This window comes from Tympanuchus pallidicinctus, unplaced genomic scaffold (assembly GCF_026119805.1).
Source record: "Tympanuchus pallidicinctus isolate F22 unplaced genomic scaffold, pur_lepc_1.0 scaffold1, whole genome shotgun sequence".
Classification (NCBI taxonomy): domain Eukaryota; kingdom Metazoa; phylum Chordata; class Aves; order Galliformes; family Phasianidae; genus Tympanuchus; species Tympanuchus pallidicinctus.
Window position 1 is genome coordinate 76,441,769 of NW_026294618.1, and position 14,925 is coordinate 76,456,693.

The window sequence follows — 14,925 nt, forward strand, 5'->3', positions numbered from 1 at the left end:
TTTTTGTGCAACAGGAATATTGTTTATTGTATTGCTACAGTAGTTGTCTTCATAGTGCTCAGGATGTATATGCTGTCATTTGATATACAAATGTGCTTACGCTTTGATGTACTTGATGTACTTTTTCTCCTACATCAAAACCATTTGACAGAATTTTGATGAGATTCTTTCTTTGACAGGACAGTACTGCTGTTTTGATGTACAGTCCTTTACTGAGATTATGGCTGTGTTTGTATTCTGGTACGTTTATCTCTTGAAATAAATTTGAAAGAGAAAGTGCTGATAAGAGCATAACAGTGAGGCATTTCAGCAAACTGATGGTATTTTGCAATTAAACTTTATAATGATCCGTCAGAGGCTTCTGGACTAAGAACAGATATAAACTGGGAGTGAGTACTTCTAAAAAGGAAAAGAATAAGATACAGATCTTGGCTCTGTGCTGTACTCAACTGCCTGCTCAAACCTATAAACATTTTTCATCGAAGAAAGCCATCAAAGGACCTCATACAACAAAACGCAAGTAGCAACTGTCCAGCAGCAGTTTTAATGCTGTGAGCTGGACTGTAGGTGGATGTGTTCTTTGTATTTGCTGAATGGTCACTGTAGCAGAGAACTGGATTGTGAAAGCTGGTAATGCTATCAAGCGAAAACTGATAGCTATGTGGGAGAGCCAGATTTCTTCCTTGGCAATTGCCAAACCCCACTTGATGATGAGCATTCATATCTAGTTTGTCCTTTAGGAGAAAATTCTGAAGGGTGAAGTGCTTAACCATTACATTAGTACGACATTCATTTAAAAATGAATGCAGTGGCAGCTTAGGAGCTGATGGGAAAGAAGGGAAAGTCGCAGATTAGGAAAATGCTTGTTAATGAATTTCTGGAGAATCTGAGCATATTCAAATCAGCAGACTTGAAATTTAGCTTAGTGTGCTCAGTGAGCTGGTTAATTGGATTCAATTTCAGTTAATTTGGATAATTCCTAGAGGACAGGTAAGTTTTCAAAAGGACAAATATACTTGATTGGAGAAAAGGGGCGGTGTGTGAAAAGGGACAGTGTGTGAAAAGAGACATGTGAAACACGGCCCAGTGAGTTTAATTACAGACCTAAGTTTTTCTAGGGGGCCTAATAAATAGGGGAGCAGGTTTTGTCGGTATCTGGAGAACAGAAAATATTTTTGGAGAAACGTAAAACTGATTCAGTTTCAAGGTGAAAGTATGCAACATCTTGATGTCTGTTGGAAGTTTACACAGGCATTTGAATCTGAGAAGAGGGATAAAAATCCTTCCTCTTGTTTTCCCATTTTGGTAATCGTGCACAAGGGTCCCCAGGGTTAGGTACTACTCACTGAGAGTAAATGGCATTAGTATTGCAGGCTCTTTCATGTTACAGCGTCTATCCTCTTGCCAGAATGTGCCAAGAGAACAGTATCTGTGTACTGGGAAAACCTGGGTTTCCTGAATCGTGGAAAGAAGTCATATGATGGCAGGATTTTGGAGACACTTCAATACAGTTGCTGAAAAACCAAGAGCTAGCTGTTACTGGCACCAGTGGAGGAAAAGATTAGATAATTTTTCTGCAGAGTCTACACTGTGCATCTACACTGAAAATCATGAAAATTGTTATGAAGAAACATGGAAATTGCAGATGATCACAAATAGCACAGGACAGGAGTCTATAGGTAGAGAAAGGGAAGGATCCGAAACCCAGCAAAGTATATTGCTTATTGTGGTTTTAGACATATCTATTTTGCCTGGTCTTATTTGCCACAAGCGCTATTGCACTATCACAATTTCTAAGCAATAGACCAGAGAGCATAGGAAGGACAAGAGGGATGATGGTCCTTCTGTCAGAGTGCTTCTGCTATCTCATCTGTCACACTGATACAGGAGATAGGCTGTCAGCCTGAACACAATTGATGTGGCCAGCGTTCTTCCTTTTAATTTGTGCAGGAGCCAGTATGCTAGAAACAGTGATTATTGGCACTAAAACAAGAGCCCTAGGCACTGGTACAAATATGTAAATGAGTAACATGTATTTCTCCCTAAACATAACATGAAAGGAAACCATGTTTTTATAGAGACTGGGACAAACAGTAGAGAGTCAGTGTCTGCTATCTTCAGCAACGAAGTATGTACATTAAATATCAGATTGGAAGAGATTAATTTATATAATTTCAACCTGTATTTAACCTTTATTAGGTTAAAAAAAAACCCAAACAAAAACCAAAAAACCCAAGAAAGAGGCTTACCTCATGAAGAGGAGAAGGGAACTGAAGCTGGCGTGTGAAAGGGGAATATAGCGAAGGTTTTGACTGGTAGGATTGTGTTGGAAGATGATAGATGAAAGAGTGCAACTGTCCCATAACTTACACCCCTAGGAGAGTTCTGCCTTCACACAGATTGAAAGAGGAGCTTAGTTCTTTGTATTACTAGTATGAAGGCAGAAAATTTGAGTTCTTGTAATGCTAATGAAATTTAAAAAAAAAAAACAAAACACCACAAAACCTTTTTTTGGAAATGGCAAAGCTGACTCAAAAACAAGGTTACTTTTTTTTTTTTTACCCATTTCTGCGCAAATGCTGGCATTCATAATATTACTGCAGTACTGCGTTTTTGTGTATTTTCAGCATTTAATAATAGTGATTTTCTTTTTTCTTAAATCAGTGTACTCTTTCCCATAAGATGGGCCATTCCTGACGTAAAGGTCTTTGAGAGAAATAGCTCTATCTCAAAAACATATTTGCTGAGTATGTATTTCATTGGTGTGATTTCAGTGTTACATTACTTATCTTACTGTCTATTAGCTTGGAAATAATTATTTTAAGTTTTCTTGCTCTTCTTTCTATTCCGCTGTTAGACAGTGGAGCTTACTTTAATTGAGACTGTTGCAAGTCAAGATGATATTTGCAATAAGTGGGAGTGTTTATCTGCTCCCTCATAGCTCCCCACTGTAGCTCAATGATACCTGCTCAAGTGGATGTTGTAAGGTATTATCCTCCTTCACAGGATGGTTTGGGTGTAAAAAAAATCCTGAGTGTTATATTGAGTAAAGCATTTGCTATAGGCATAGCGGAGAGGAAACTCAAAGCTAGGAAGCTGAAATGCAAGTCCTTTCTGAAGTCCTCACCTCTTCTTTCTTCACTGAAGTTCTCAAAAAGACTTCATTTTTTTCCTTGAATTCTAAGTAAATCTGCTCAGAGATCTATATGTAGATGTCCGTGTGTGATCAGAAATGAGTACAAAGTGTACCACGCGTCTTTGTGGCAGGAGTGTTTTCACTCAGGCCATAATAAAAGGATCTAGACAGCATTATGCTGGGAAATATCCTGTATGAAAAGCAGTATGAATAGTCTTTTTTAATCATTAATCTCAGTGATGAATTATGTTCTTATAATTGAACAAATAATTGAGAAAAGTGAATGTTCAGTGCTGCAAGTGCTCTTGATATGAATAATAACCAGTACAGCTTGAGTTGCTGTGCATGATCTTGAAATTGCTACGTGAATAACACCAAGTTACGTATCCCTATAATACGTGCACAAATAGTAACCTCCACAGTAACCCACTGTGCAGCTGCGTGCCCAGGGACATGAGATCTTAGTATCTGCCAGTGCTCAGAGTTCTTCTTTTCTGAGTGACATATAGTGCTTTAGAACAAGGCTTGATCAATTGGGAGTGAAGTGTCATTTCTAGAAGTCTGTACTCAGGTGGTATATCATTGCTGAGCAATGGTTTGGCTTGTAAGTATTTTGATACGTCTTTCTACTAGACAAGATTATATAGAGGAAGCAGATATCTAATGTGAAGTACAAATCTAGAATTCACATGGATGGCGTGCAATTGCATTTTTCATTTAGAGGCATTTGTTATTTAAAAAAAATAATCCACATGAAATTCTAGAAGTGACATGCTGCCTGAAGGTGTTTAGCCAAAATACTGATTACAAAAACTTCACATTCTAGAATGATGTGGGAGAAATTACTCTTTCCAGAACAGAAATAGTAATGTAACCATTGGATGACTTGAGTTGGAAATAACCTCAGAATATCCGGTCCCAATCCAGAGTTGTGGGCAGGGCTGCCATCCACCAGCTCAGGCTGCCCAGGGCCCCATCCAGCCTAGCCTTGAATGCTTCCAGGAATGGGGCATCTGCAACTTCTTTGGGCAGCTAGTGCTAAGGCCTTATCACCCAATCAGTGAGGAAAAAACACTTAACATCTAAGGTAAATTTCCCTTCTTTTCCTTTAAAGCCATTCCCTGTTGTCTTATCGCTATCTGCCCATGTAAAAACTTTGTCTCTCTCCTGCTCCTTTCAGGTACTAGAAGGTCGCAGTGAGATGTCCCCAGAGCCGCTTTTTCTCCAGGCTCAGCAAGCCCTGTTCTCTCAGCCTGTCTTTGTAGGAGAGGTGCTCCAGCCCTCTGATCTTCATAACCATCCTCTGGACTCACTCCAGCAGCTCCACATACTACTTGTGCTGGGGGTCCAGGCTTGGAAGCAATACTCCACATGTGTGGTATGTGATACAGGGTAAGAAAGGGAACTGTTTCTGGCAAAGTAACTTCCATCTCTGTGTTGGCTGTAGTGTTGCATGTGGAGTCATTTAATCTCTTGGTGCTGGAGAAATAACTATGTTGATAATACAATGGTACGTGTCTTGTATAATGTTTTCTGTGAATATAGTAGCCATGACTTGATATAATGTAGGCAGCCACTGGTGACACAGTCAGGAGTAAACCAGAAAATCTTTCCTAGATATCAACAGTGAATGGTTGGCAAAAGAGTCATCAGGGGCTGGCACATCACTATATGACCTGTTTGGTACCCTGAGATTGCGCTAGGCCTAGGAGGCCAGGTTCAGTTAGCTGCAATGCATGGTTCCTGATAGTAACTCAGCAGTTTCTGAATCCAACACCCAGTCTTCATGAGGCTCTGCACAGATGCTGTGGGGAAGGCGAGTGTGAAGCTGGTGGCATGTGGTACTCTGAGTTCTTGATGTAGGAGAAATGGGGAGGGCACTGAAAATTGTGGAGTTGTTGTTCTGATAAATCTTGCTCAAGTTTGTTTTATTTTTTCATTTATTTTACTTGTGATCTTTTGCTCTACTTGCAACAGCAAGTCTGATTTCAGTCTTGATGAATGAACTTTCTCTTCTTCTCTATCAAATGTGCTTTGTGTTGTGTGGACTAAATAAGTCAGTTTGATATTGAGAAGTTCTAGGGTTGTCTTTCCCCATGGATGTACTGTGTCAGAAAAAAGTAGATGTGTCCAGGCTGTGGGAAGCAGACCATACAAAGGGACAGTGTGGTTACTGCTGGGCAGGTGCCTGCCTTTTAGAAGGGAATTCTCTCTCCCTGGTACAAATTAGCACTCTGTCTTCAAAGAGCAGATGGTAGAGAGGCATCCCATGGTGTGGATACAGCCAGAGGCATTGCAGTTCCTTTTTAGAAGGCAATTGAATGGCTAGATAGAAAGAATAAACACAAACTTTCAAATTGCTTTTAGTCATAGGAGCTGTATGTGTGAGGTATATAACAGCCTCAGAATGGGAGGGATTTAGAAGTGAAGCTCCCTACAGTACGTCTACTTGCCCTCAGGAGAACATTTCCTTTCCCATGGTAAGCAGAAATTGCAGTATGCTGCACTAGTAACTGCTGTCTCTGTGGCTTCTGCTTTGCTGTTCCCAGTGGCAAAGGAACATCATTTAACTCTACTAATTGCAGTTATTTAATATAATGCTGCTATGTGCTGGGAGAAGAGTTTTTGTAAGCCCGTAATGTACTGGCTTGGGGCAAGTGTATCGTCAGTGCAAGCAGCCCTTTTTTTTTTTTTTTTGAAATACAGTTTATTAGGGATGTGTTTCTTATGCCTCGGTATTGTGGCACCTGCAGTCAGAAGAGCAGTAGAAATGTGATTGATGTGTACACAGGATCTTCACTTAAGCACACTTGACTGTTCTGAAAAGGGAACTGAAGTTTTGAGGAACTGTATGAGCACTTCCAATAGGGAACTTGGAAAAACAGAGCTCCCTCTGAGCTCTTATGTGCTTATTCAAAAAATGAGGTCCCTTGGTGAATGTTAATTGGTACAAACCCTGCAAAGTGAGGTGAAATCACATCCTGGAACACAGGCAAGTCCAAGGGAAATAGTTCACTGCTGGTGTTCCTGTGTTCCCCTCAAGGTAAATACAGGAGTTAAACTATTAACACAGTAAAATTATAGGGTATTCCACATTAGGACATGGCTATGAGTCCTAAGCAGGACTACCATAGCAGCTGAATTTCTAAAGGAAAGTCCCCTGTGTGATTCCTGGCAGGACAATCCCTGTGTTTGAAGTCTCCAGCCATGTGAAACTGCATAATACAAAGAAATCAAAACATGATATTCCCAGCATGCGAAACATGAAGGGGGTATAGAGGCTTAAACTGTATTAGCAAAGCCTTGCTGTAATTGGTCTTTGGCAAGAAAGGGGGGAAAGAAATAAGCTGCCATTTGGTTCTCTGGCAAGGGCAAAACTTCATAAATTGAATTACTGAGAATAACAACTTTTCTTAGAAGGATTAATCTGCACTTACTGTATTATGCAGTTAGGAGTTTACTTTAAAATGTGTTTTTTTTTTTTTTTTAGTGTGTCTAAATGCTCTGACAAAATTCAGGAGGTGGGAACAGAGTAGCAGTGTCTAAAGTGACACTTGTGTGATCTGTTTTCTAGGGCACTTACTGGGAGATGCTGATGTGCCCTCAGAAATAGTCAATATACCATTCTGGTTAATGTACTTTTTGCCTCTGCCAGGCTAATGCTTATGTTTAGAAGATCATATCAACAACAGGACTTAACTGGAGCTCAATGAAGAGGCTCATGTAGCAGTGACCTGACAGCTGATCACTTCGATAATAAAATTTCTGTTCCCTATGTTATTAAACAGTGAAATGCTGGCAAAGCTACAGGTGGACATCTTGTTTCTGGTGACAAGTACCAGCATGACTCATGTAATCCCTTTCCATCCCACTGCTTGGTACCGTGATTAGTGTATCGTGACTAGGTGAGGTTTTGTCCTTATCTACATTTGTAACTCATCTGTAAGCTGTAACTTACCTTAAGCATATAGAATTTGTGGAGTTATCTTTGCTGTGGTAAATAATACTACATCTGTAAACACACTTTCTGCAGGTAAATGATTAGTGCTGGTGAAAAAGATATGAGAAATGAGTTAATTAAAATGTGAACAGGAACAGAAGAACTATGGCTGCTCTTTAAGATTTATATAAAAGCATTTCTTGTGCACATAACATCACTTAACCTCTTGGGACTACTCCTGAGTGAGGACTGGATGCTGTGGTGTGGAGAAGACTGTGCTTAGCAGACACACAGCCTGGCTCTGACTGAGGTTTCCAGGGCACTTCTGCTTTTCTGACTGCTCTTTATATTCTGTGACATGACTGCACAGCTTCTTTATGTTCAGGAGTCAGGGCCCAGACTCACCTCCCCTCAAATGCAGAATAAGTGGGGAGCAACGGGCAGGAACCATTCCCATTCCATGAAACAGTGAATTCCTTAGGAGTATGAGAACTGCAGCTAGAATCCTTAAACCAATCAACCTGCAGCAAGATGAATTGTGTTTTCACCTGATTTAAAACCCAGCATCCTCACAGTTTTTTCCTATGGTAGACTACTGAGTATAAAGAGCACAATCTGGTGACCTTCTGCACTCAACTCAGGAGCATGAGGTCTTTGAGAACAGATCTTGCCTCCCAGAGCACAGTTAAGGGGGGGGAAAAAAAGCAACTGTTGGCTTTGAGGAGAGAATATTAATCAGTGATGGAAGTCTGAACTACTTTTGGTACAAGAGCTACTTACAATTTAATGACAGTTAAATCTGTATTGCTCCCTGATGCCCTTAAGGTTCGTGGGCAGCAATCCCATTGCCCTTCCACGTGTAGCTAGTGAATACATAATAAATGCTGGCACTTCATGACAAAGAATAGAATGATGTTGCCTTCAAGCAAGATCAAGACTACTCTGCACCTGCCTCAGGCTCCGTAGGCTGAGAGGCAGACTCTCAGGTTCTAAAAATTCAAGATTTGGAACAAGTGCCACTGCAGAAAGCATTGAAAAGCCTGGGCCTGTTTAATGGACTTCAATGGAAACTTCCACCTGCTGCCAGTTGGAAAAACTTAAGTATCAATCCAGAAGAGCTTGCTATGATAATTTGTAAATTGTAGTATCTTCTTAAGATTAAATCCTCGCTATCTGTTCAGTACAGGGCTGACTTCATTTGCTTTGCAAACCTTGTTACAATGGGGAGAATAACTTCAACTGTACATTAGAGAAAGTTTTTATTCTGGAAGATGTTATTGCTGTACGGTATGATATGTGCCTGTTAGTATTTTCAGAGGTAGTTAATGGATTTTTGGAGCATTTTATTAGGAATATTTTTCAAAGATGATCAGTTTCATTAACCTTCTCTTCATTAAGAAGTGAAGGAAGTTAGATGGGTAAGTATAGCTACGGGAGATAACAGCTGTTGCTAAACAATTCCCTATCTTCTATGTGCTTTAGCACAACTCAGAAATAATTCTGAAGTAGGAACTCCCTTATCTTGCTTTCTCCCAGTGAAGGGGCTGGCTGTTTCCTTCCTGATGGAGAGGAAGGTAGACCTCTGTTCCAATCAAATGCCTCCTCCCTCTTGCCATACTGAGTGGAAGCCACAGTAATAGCACTTGCATAGTAACAGCTGCTTGCACCTCCCTCACCTTGTAGCCCTCCCCAAACTGCCTGTGGAGTTACTGGCTCACTTACTGGAATGTTCTGTAAACTGAGTGAAATCAAGGGGAGTTACCTATTTCACCTATTTACTTGTGGATCTAGGCTTGTGCTAGCGGTGATGTGAGTGACACGAGAACTCTTGATCATTTTGTGAACTGAGGTGATGGTCTACTGGGAGATTAACAGGTTTCATATTTGCAGTGTGATTCATGGACAAACAAGTCTCACAGATCTTGCAGCCTGGTAGGCAGTCTAAAGGGAGTCTGTGTTGTCTTGGAAGACAGTGAATGGAAAGCCATTAAAAAGCGGACAGTCAAGCCAGAAAACTAGCTGAAGAGAGAGTTGGGATAAGCAAACGTTCATGTGAAGTGAGAATAATTTGTGTATGTATAAATATATATATAATGAAAATCTTGTATATCTTCAGTCTTTTCCACTACTTCTATTTTTGCAAGTTGCAGAGGAATTATCTGTGGGTGGCAGAGAACCACCAGCAGAGCTGTGATACCATATGCTTGGAGGAGGTGTGGTTCGCATTTATTCAAGTGCTATTCTTGCACTTTGTGTGGGCTCTTCAGGTCCATGGGTGGCTGGAGTAAACTGAAATATCTTTTGGAATGGATGCTCTAATTCTTGTTAAATCTTCGCATGCAGACACTAAGAAGGAAAGCCTTTCCTTTTATCATCCACAACATTATGAGAAACATCTTGCCACAAGCAAGTGGCCAAGATCTTATGCCAAGAAGTCAGATTACTGGCATTATGCAAGCCACCTATATATAGTCAAAGTTGAAATGAGCAAAATTAAGAGTCTATAGGAAGCCATTGTTTCAGGTTACATTCAAGGTTCATTCAAATTTCCTCCTTGACCTAAGCTATCCTTATTTTTGAAAGACTATATCATCCAGTTCTGGATGTGCATGTAGATATGCAGCTTCTTAAAATCTGGACAAAATTAAGGAACTTCATACTACTAAGGACTGACATGTTTGGAAATCATGGGTGGAAGATAAAACTAATCAAAACACTGGTTTTGGAGAGTTGTGGAATGTATAGTTTGTTCCAGAGTAGTTGAAAACATACTGCATGTGTTTCTACTTAACTTCCGTAGGTAGTAGACCAGTTGTCAGACTTAAATAAATGAGAAACTAAGATTAAGGAGCTGTGTTCAGACTCTTAGATGTTCTGCACAAATGAGTGATATTTACTCTGAGAGTTGCATAAATATGTTTGGCTGAAATAGTAACTTTGTACTTAAGTTTTTATAGTATAGTTAACTGAATGGGCTGTGGCAGTCGCCAGGATCCACAGGGGCCCCTTGGGAAACCATGGCAACAGATATCTTGAAGATAAGAGAGAAGAACAGGTTAGACCAAATAAGGAGAAAACAAGACATGCCACATGTCCATTGGGCAGAGATAACTGTAGTTAAGGTGATTAGTAGCCCTAAGGTATGGGGAAAGCTTTAAGAAGGGTGTGCTGCTTGCAATAAACACCGTTTTGCTGCTCACCACACTGGGGTCATGAAAAGTGTGTGAAATTGACCGGGGCTGTCGGAACACTTCACAGAGGGACTTTAGCCAGAGTCGCTGAAACAAAGGCAACCTTTTTGTAGTAGATGAGATGGCATTAATAATAAAGCATTAATGTAGTATTGTCCAGTAGTGATCACTTTTTCCATTTGAGTTTTTCTAAATTTTTTTGTTTGGAGTGTTCCTTGGTTTCCTAGTGTATTCCAAAGAAAGCTGCATATAAATTATCAGCATAATTGCATTACTTTGTGTTTTAGCTTGAGGAGTCTTCTGGCTTCTGTTGGCATTGCTCTGCTTGGGTGGCTTGAGTCACCTAAGTTTCTGTGGAGATTGTAACACAACTCTTTTTGTTTCCTGAGGGTAACACAGTGTTTTATAAAAACGTTTCTCTCATTACGTGAGCTTTGGTGAAGTCAATTCTGTGAATCTGAGATGGAGAGGCCATGTGGTCAACTCTCTTCTGTTACTGCTTCATTCTTAAACTCTTAAAGATGAGCCAGTTTCCACTGTGTTTCTTATACCCATGACTGCAGAATATTCCATGGAAGCTTGTCTTGCTCTCTGCTTTTTATGGTTACTAGAGGTTCCTGATATTTAAACTTAAAATTTTCCTCATACTTTAAAAGCTTCTGTTTCTTTTTCGAGCCTTGTGATTGATAGCTTGACTTGCTTTAATCTTCTCTGTAATTACAGAAGTACTATATAATTACAAAAGTACTAGCTTCTTGTCTCTGGTATTAAGGTTTCTTTTGACTAATTGGTTTTTTTTTTTTTCGTCCTGTAATATTTCTCCAGATTCTTTTAAGTACAGTACCCTAAAGTAAAATCAGTACTCTACTGAGAGCAAGTAAGTACAGTAAAGAATCATTGTCTTATTACCATAGATATTACTGAAACAACTGAGCAGACATTTGTGTAATAAACTTTCCCCTATACAGGTTGTAAAAAAGGAAGATATGAGAGTTACGAAAGGCTGAGGAAACCTCGGATGATTAATCCCCATTAGAATTCTCACCAGTAAATCTGCCTGGATGAACAATGGAGACTGAAGACAGTGCTTTTGTCACTTGGTTATTCTGTGCTATTGGGCAAGTCAGTTCAGCCCTTCATACTCTGCTCTCTATCTAGGTGGGTGGTGGTAATGGCGAGGGGAAGAACAAAAAATTGCAGTAATGACAATTACCAATGTCAGGGGCTATAAACCTATACTACAGTAAAAACTTCAGTGTGTGTAATAGTATCTAATTATAATTTTAAAAAAATCAGCACTCAAGACAAATTACGCCTCATAAATAGTAGTTGAGGTGCTTATGTCTCTTTTTCAAGAGATATACATGTTTACTTCTAAGTATTTTGAGGAGTATTGTTCAAAACCTGATACTTGGAATTTATAGATCATGCTGTTTGTACAATCAGTGTACATTAGTAGGCTGCAAGCGTTCTTCTTGGAAGCCTGGAGGTGCTCTTCCTTCTGCTTTGATCCTTAGAATGCCTCCAAAATATGCACCAGTAGCCTATTGATGCACAGCCTGTTGTGACTTATTGTTATGTTCAATGCACAGCAGATTACAAAGGTAGGTTATTTGTTAGCATGATTTTCCAGACTGCTGCTTGAAGAATTTTAACAGTGTCCACTGAATTCTCTAATGCGTACTTCAGAATGAATAAAACTCTGCTTGATGATGTTTACAAGAGTCTCTGTGCCCACTGTTGATGAGTCATGGAAAACAGTGTATTCCTCTGACTCCTGACTATGTGCGTGATATGCATAGGTTATTCGCTGTGTGGGGCTGTGCTTTACAATTAACAGATTGGTTGCTTTTATTTTATGCAGTATCTTAAGTCAGATTTTTCATTGTGCTAGGAAAACAAACACAGGTTTCTCTCTCCCTCTGGCTGAGTTGTCTTGCAGCCATGGCACTTGAGCTCATGCCAGCTAAACAAGTTGCCCTCTTGTTCTCCTTGACCTGTTGTAGCCTACCCTCATTATCTCATGAACTTCTGCAGAGGCTGTTACTACTGAAACCTTATTAGCTCTTTTCTTGCTTTGTTTAGTGGATGTTCAATTAATTCTTAGTGTGTCTACATTTTAGATGGCTAGTTCATTCATTTTTTTGCTCAGTGTCACGCAGAGCTTTCATGATGGTTGAGTATTTATGCAGCTTTAGTCCAACCTGAACATTAAAGCCATTAAAAGTCTTGCTATTTCTGTTCCTGTCTGATGAGGCTATCATGCAGAGTACTTCTGCTGTGTTATCTAAAGGGGGGGGAAGAGGAAGAAGGAGGGGGAGCAACTTTTAAATTATAATACTAAAAACAATTAATTGGAAATTTTAAGACTGACTACTTAGTGGTTGTCGAAGACATAAGAAGTAGCCAAATCAACTTCTAATCTCTTTGTTTTAGTGGTCAAGAATGCAAAAGAATGCACTAAAAATAGTGTTTTCCCACCTCCGGGCATCTGTGCCTGGAATTTGGCTGGAAGGAGAAGATCAGAGAGAGACTGTAGCATTCAGAGAACTGAAACAAGTAATACTGTGTTCTTATTTTCCCAAGCTCTACCAGCCTATATTGGTTCTAGCTTACATAAAATTTGGTCTTTCTCTTCTTCATCAGCAATTCTTGTCGACAGAGGAAGATTAATGTATGATAAATCATGTCATGATTGTTAGTTAAACAGTGTCTCTTCCTTACAAAGTGTAGGAATATGCCAGAATCAGGAAAATTAGCCTCATAGCAAGCTTTACCAATTTTCTCTGAAAACATATAATACGACTCACTTACTAGTTTCCAGTTCTAATGTCATTTTGTTTAACTGTGATATTTCTACCATTTGCTTGTAGGTTCAATTATTAGTAAATCTTTCTACAGTTCTATATTCTTCTGACTCATTCCAAGAGGGAATGATATTTTAGTTTAACATGTATTCTTACATAATGTTGTAACATTTCCTTGTTTATTAGTTGCTTGGGCTTCAGAGTGCCATGGAACCAAACACTTAATCCTTCTCAGCATGTTCTACATTTCAATGAAAAATAGTCATATCTATTTGAGCACTTAATTCCATGGTTTAGTGTTAATATCTGAGCCATTATACACTCTACTTACCTACTTTGTGAAACAGGGAAATATTTTGAATGCTTGAAAATAGTTTATTACTTCTTGAAGTCAATTGAAAAGCCTGAGAGAGATTCTGAATTCTGTCCCTTTAACCACCTTGTTATCTTAATTTCTTTCTCCTTCTTCAGTTTACTTCTGCATGCTCTTTAGCATCTCCTCATTTAGCTGTCGGAAGCGTAACTGAAATAGTTTTAATTCCAGACAGTGGAATATCCTGACACTCAGTAGGCTTGACTAGTCATGGCTGTGGTAGATTTGAGCCTCCTTGTAGAGAGCTAAATGAGGAGAGCTTCAGATTAGTACCCTCTCACATGACCTATTGGTAGCTGACATATAGAGTTGTCAACACTTAAGGGTGGATTCATCTAAATCAATTTGAAGTTGGTATGTTACTAATTAAAGATGAACTGAATTAGGCAGGTGCTAAGCTGCTGTAAAATCATGTGCTTAAAGAATCAAACCTGTTTGAAAATCTTTTGCGACAATGAGAATTCTTTATGGCTGTGTACTTTATCATAATGAAGCTGACTTTCCCAATGATCTTTGAAGTTCTTCCTGCATACTTAATGATAGCTTTTAGGAGATTTTGTATTAATTTCTGCTGAGTAAAAATCCTGTCAACTTCCACAGAGACTTGACTATAAAATCAGTGTTGAATGTTAAGCATTGCTGACCTTCAGCAGATTCACAAAAATAAAATTAAATCTGCCTCTGTTCTGCAAGCATATTTATCTATGCCAGTACTCAAATACTCATCTTTTAATAACCTGCTTTCAGGTTATGTACCTGTTTCCATATAATGAAGGTAAGGAGCCATTCACAGCCTTGCTTAAAATACTGTTATCCTTTATTTTGAATTCCGGTTTAGAAACTAAGTGCAGTTTATAGGGGACTACTACTGTTTGTGAAAATACATCTATAATTAGATGATTATTCCCACTCTTACTAGAATTTTGATTAAATTATTAGAGTTCAATGGCTTCTAAAACTGGCTGTAAAATTTTATTGATCCTAGATTTTATTGCATAAAGACTCAAAATGAAACTGAACGGTGAATGGCACTTTCCTTTTCATTCCAGCGTGCCACAAATGCCAGCACTGCCTGCTGAGTTGAAAGTACACAAACTGAAAAATGCAGAGGAACATTATAGATTCCACAATATAGACTTCTGTGGAAAAGTTTAAACCATTGTTCTGGGAACTGTGTAGGACAGAAGATTTTTTTTTTTGCCTGAAAGCTCTGAGACTGGAAGAAGACTAACATAGATGGGGGGGGGGGGGGGGGGGGAAGAACAAAGCAACTGGGAGGTGATATTGTTCAAGGTAAAACCCTGAGAAAACTGAACATAAGAATGGCAGGTTTATGAAAGTATTGTGCAGAAGCGGATATTTTACATCTAGCACCACTGTAGCTGGCGCTCATATAATAAGTGGAGAAGATGACTAATATTCTTAGTTTTAAGATTGACCTCTGAACAATAGTAGAATACTCCATTTTAGCATGAAAC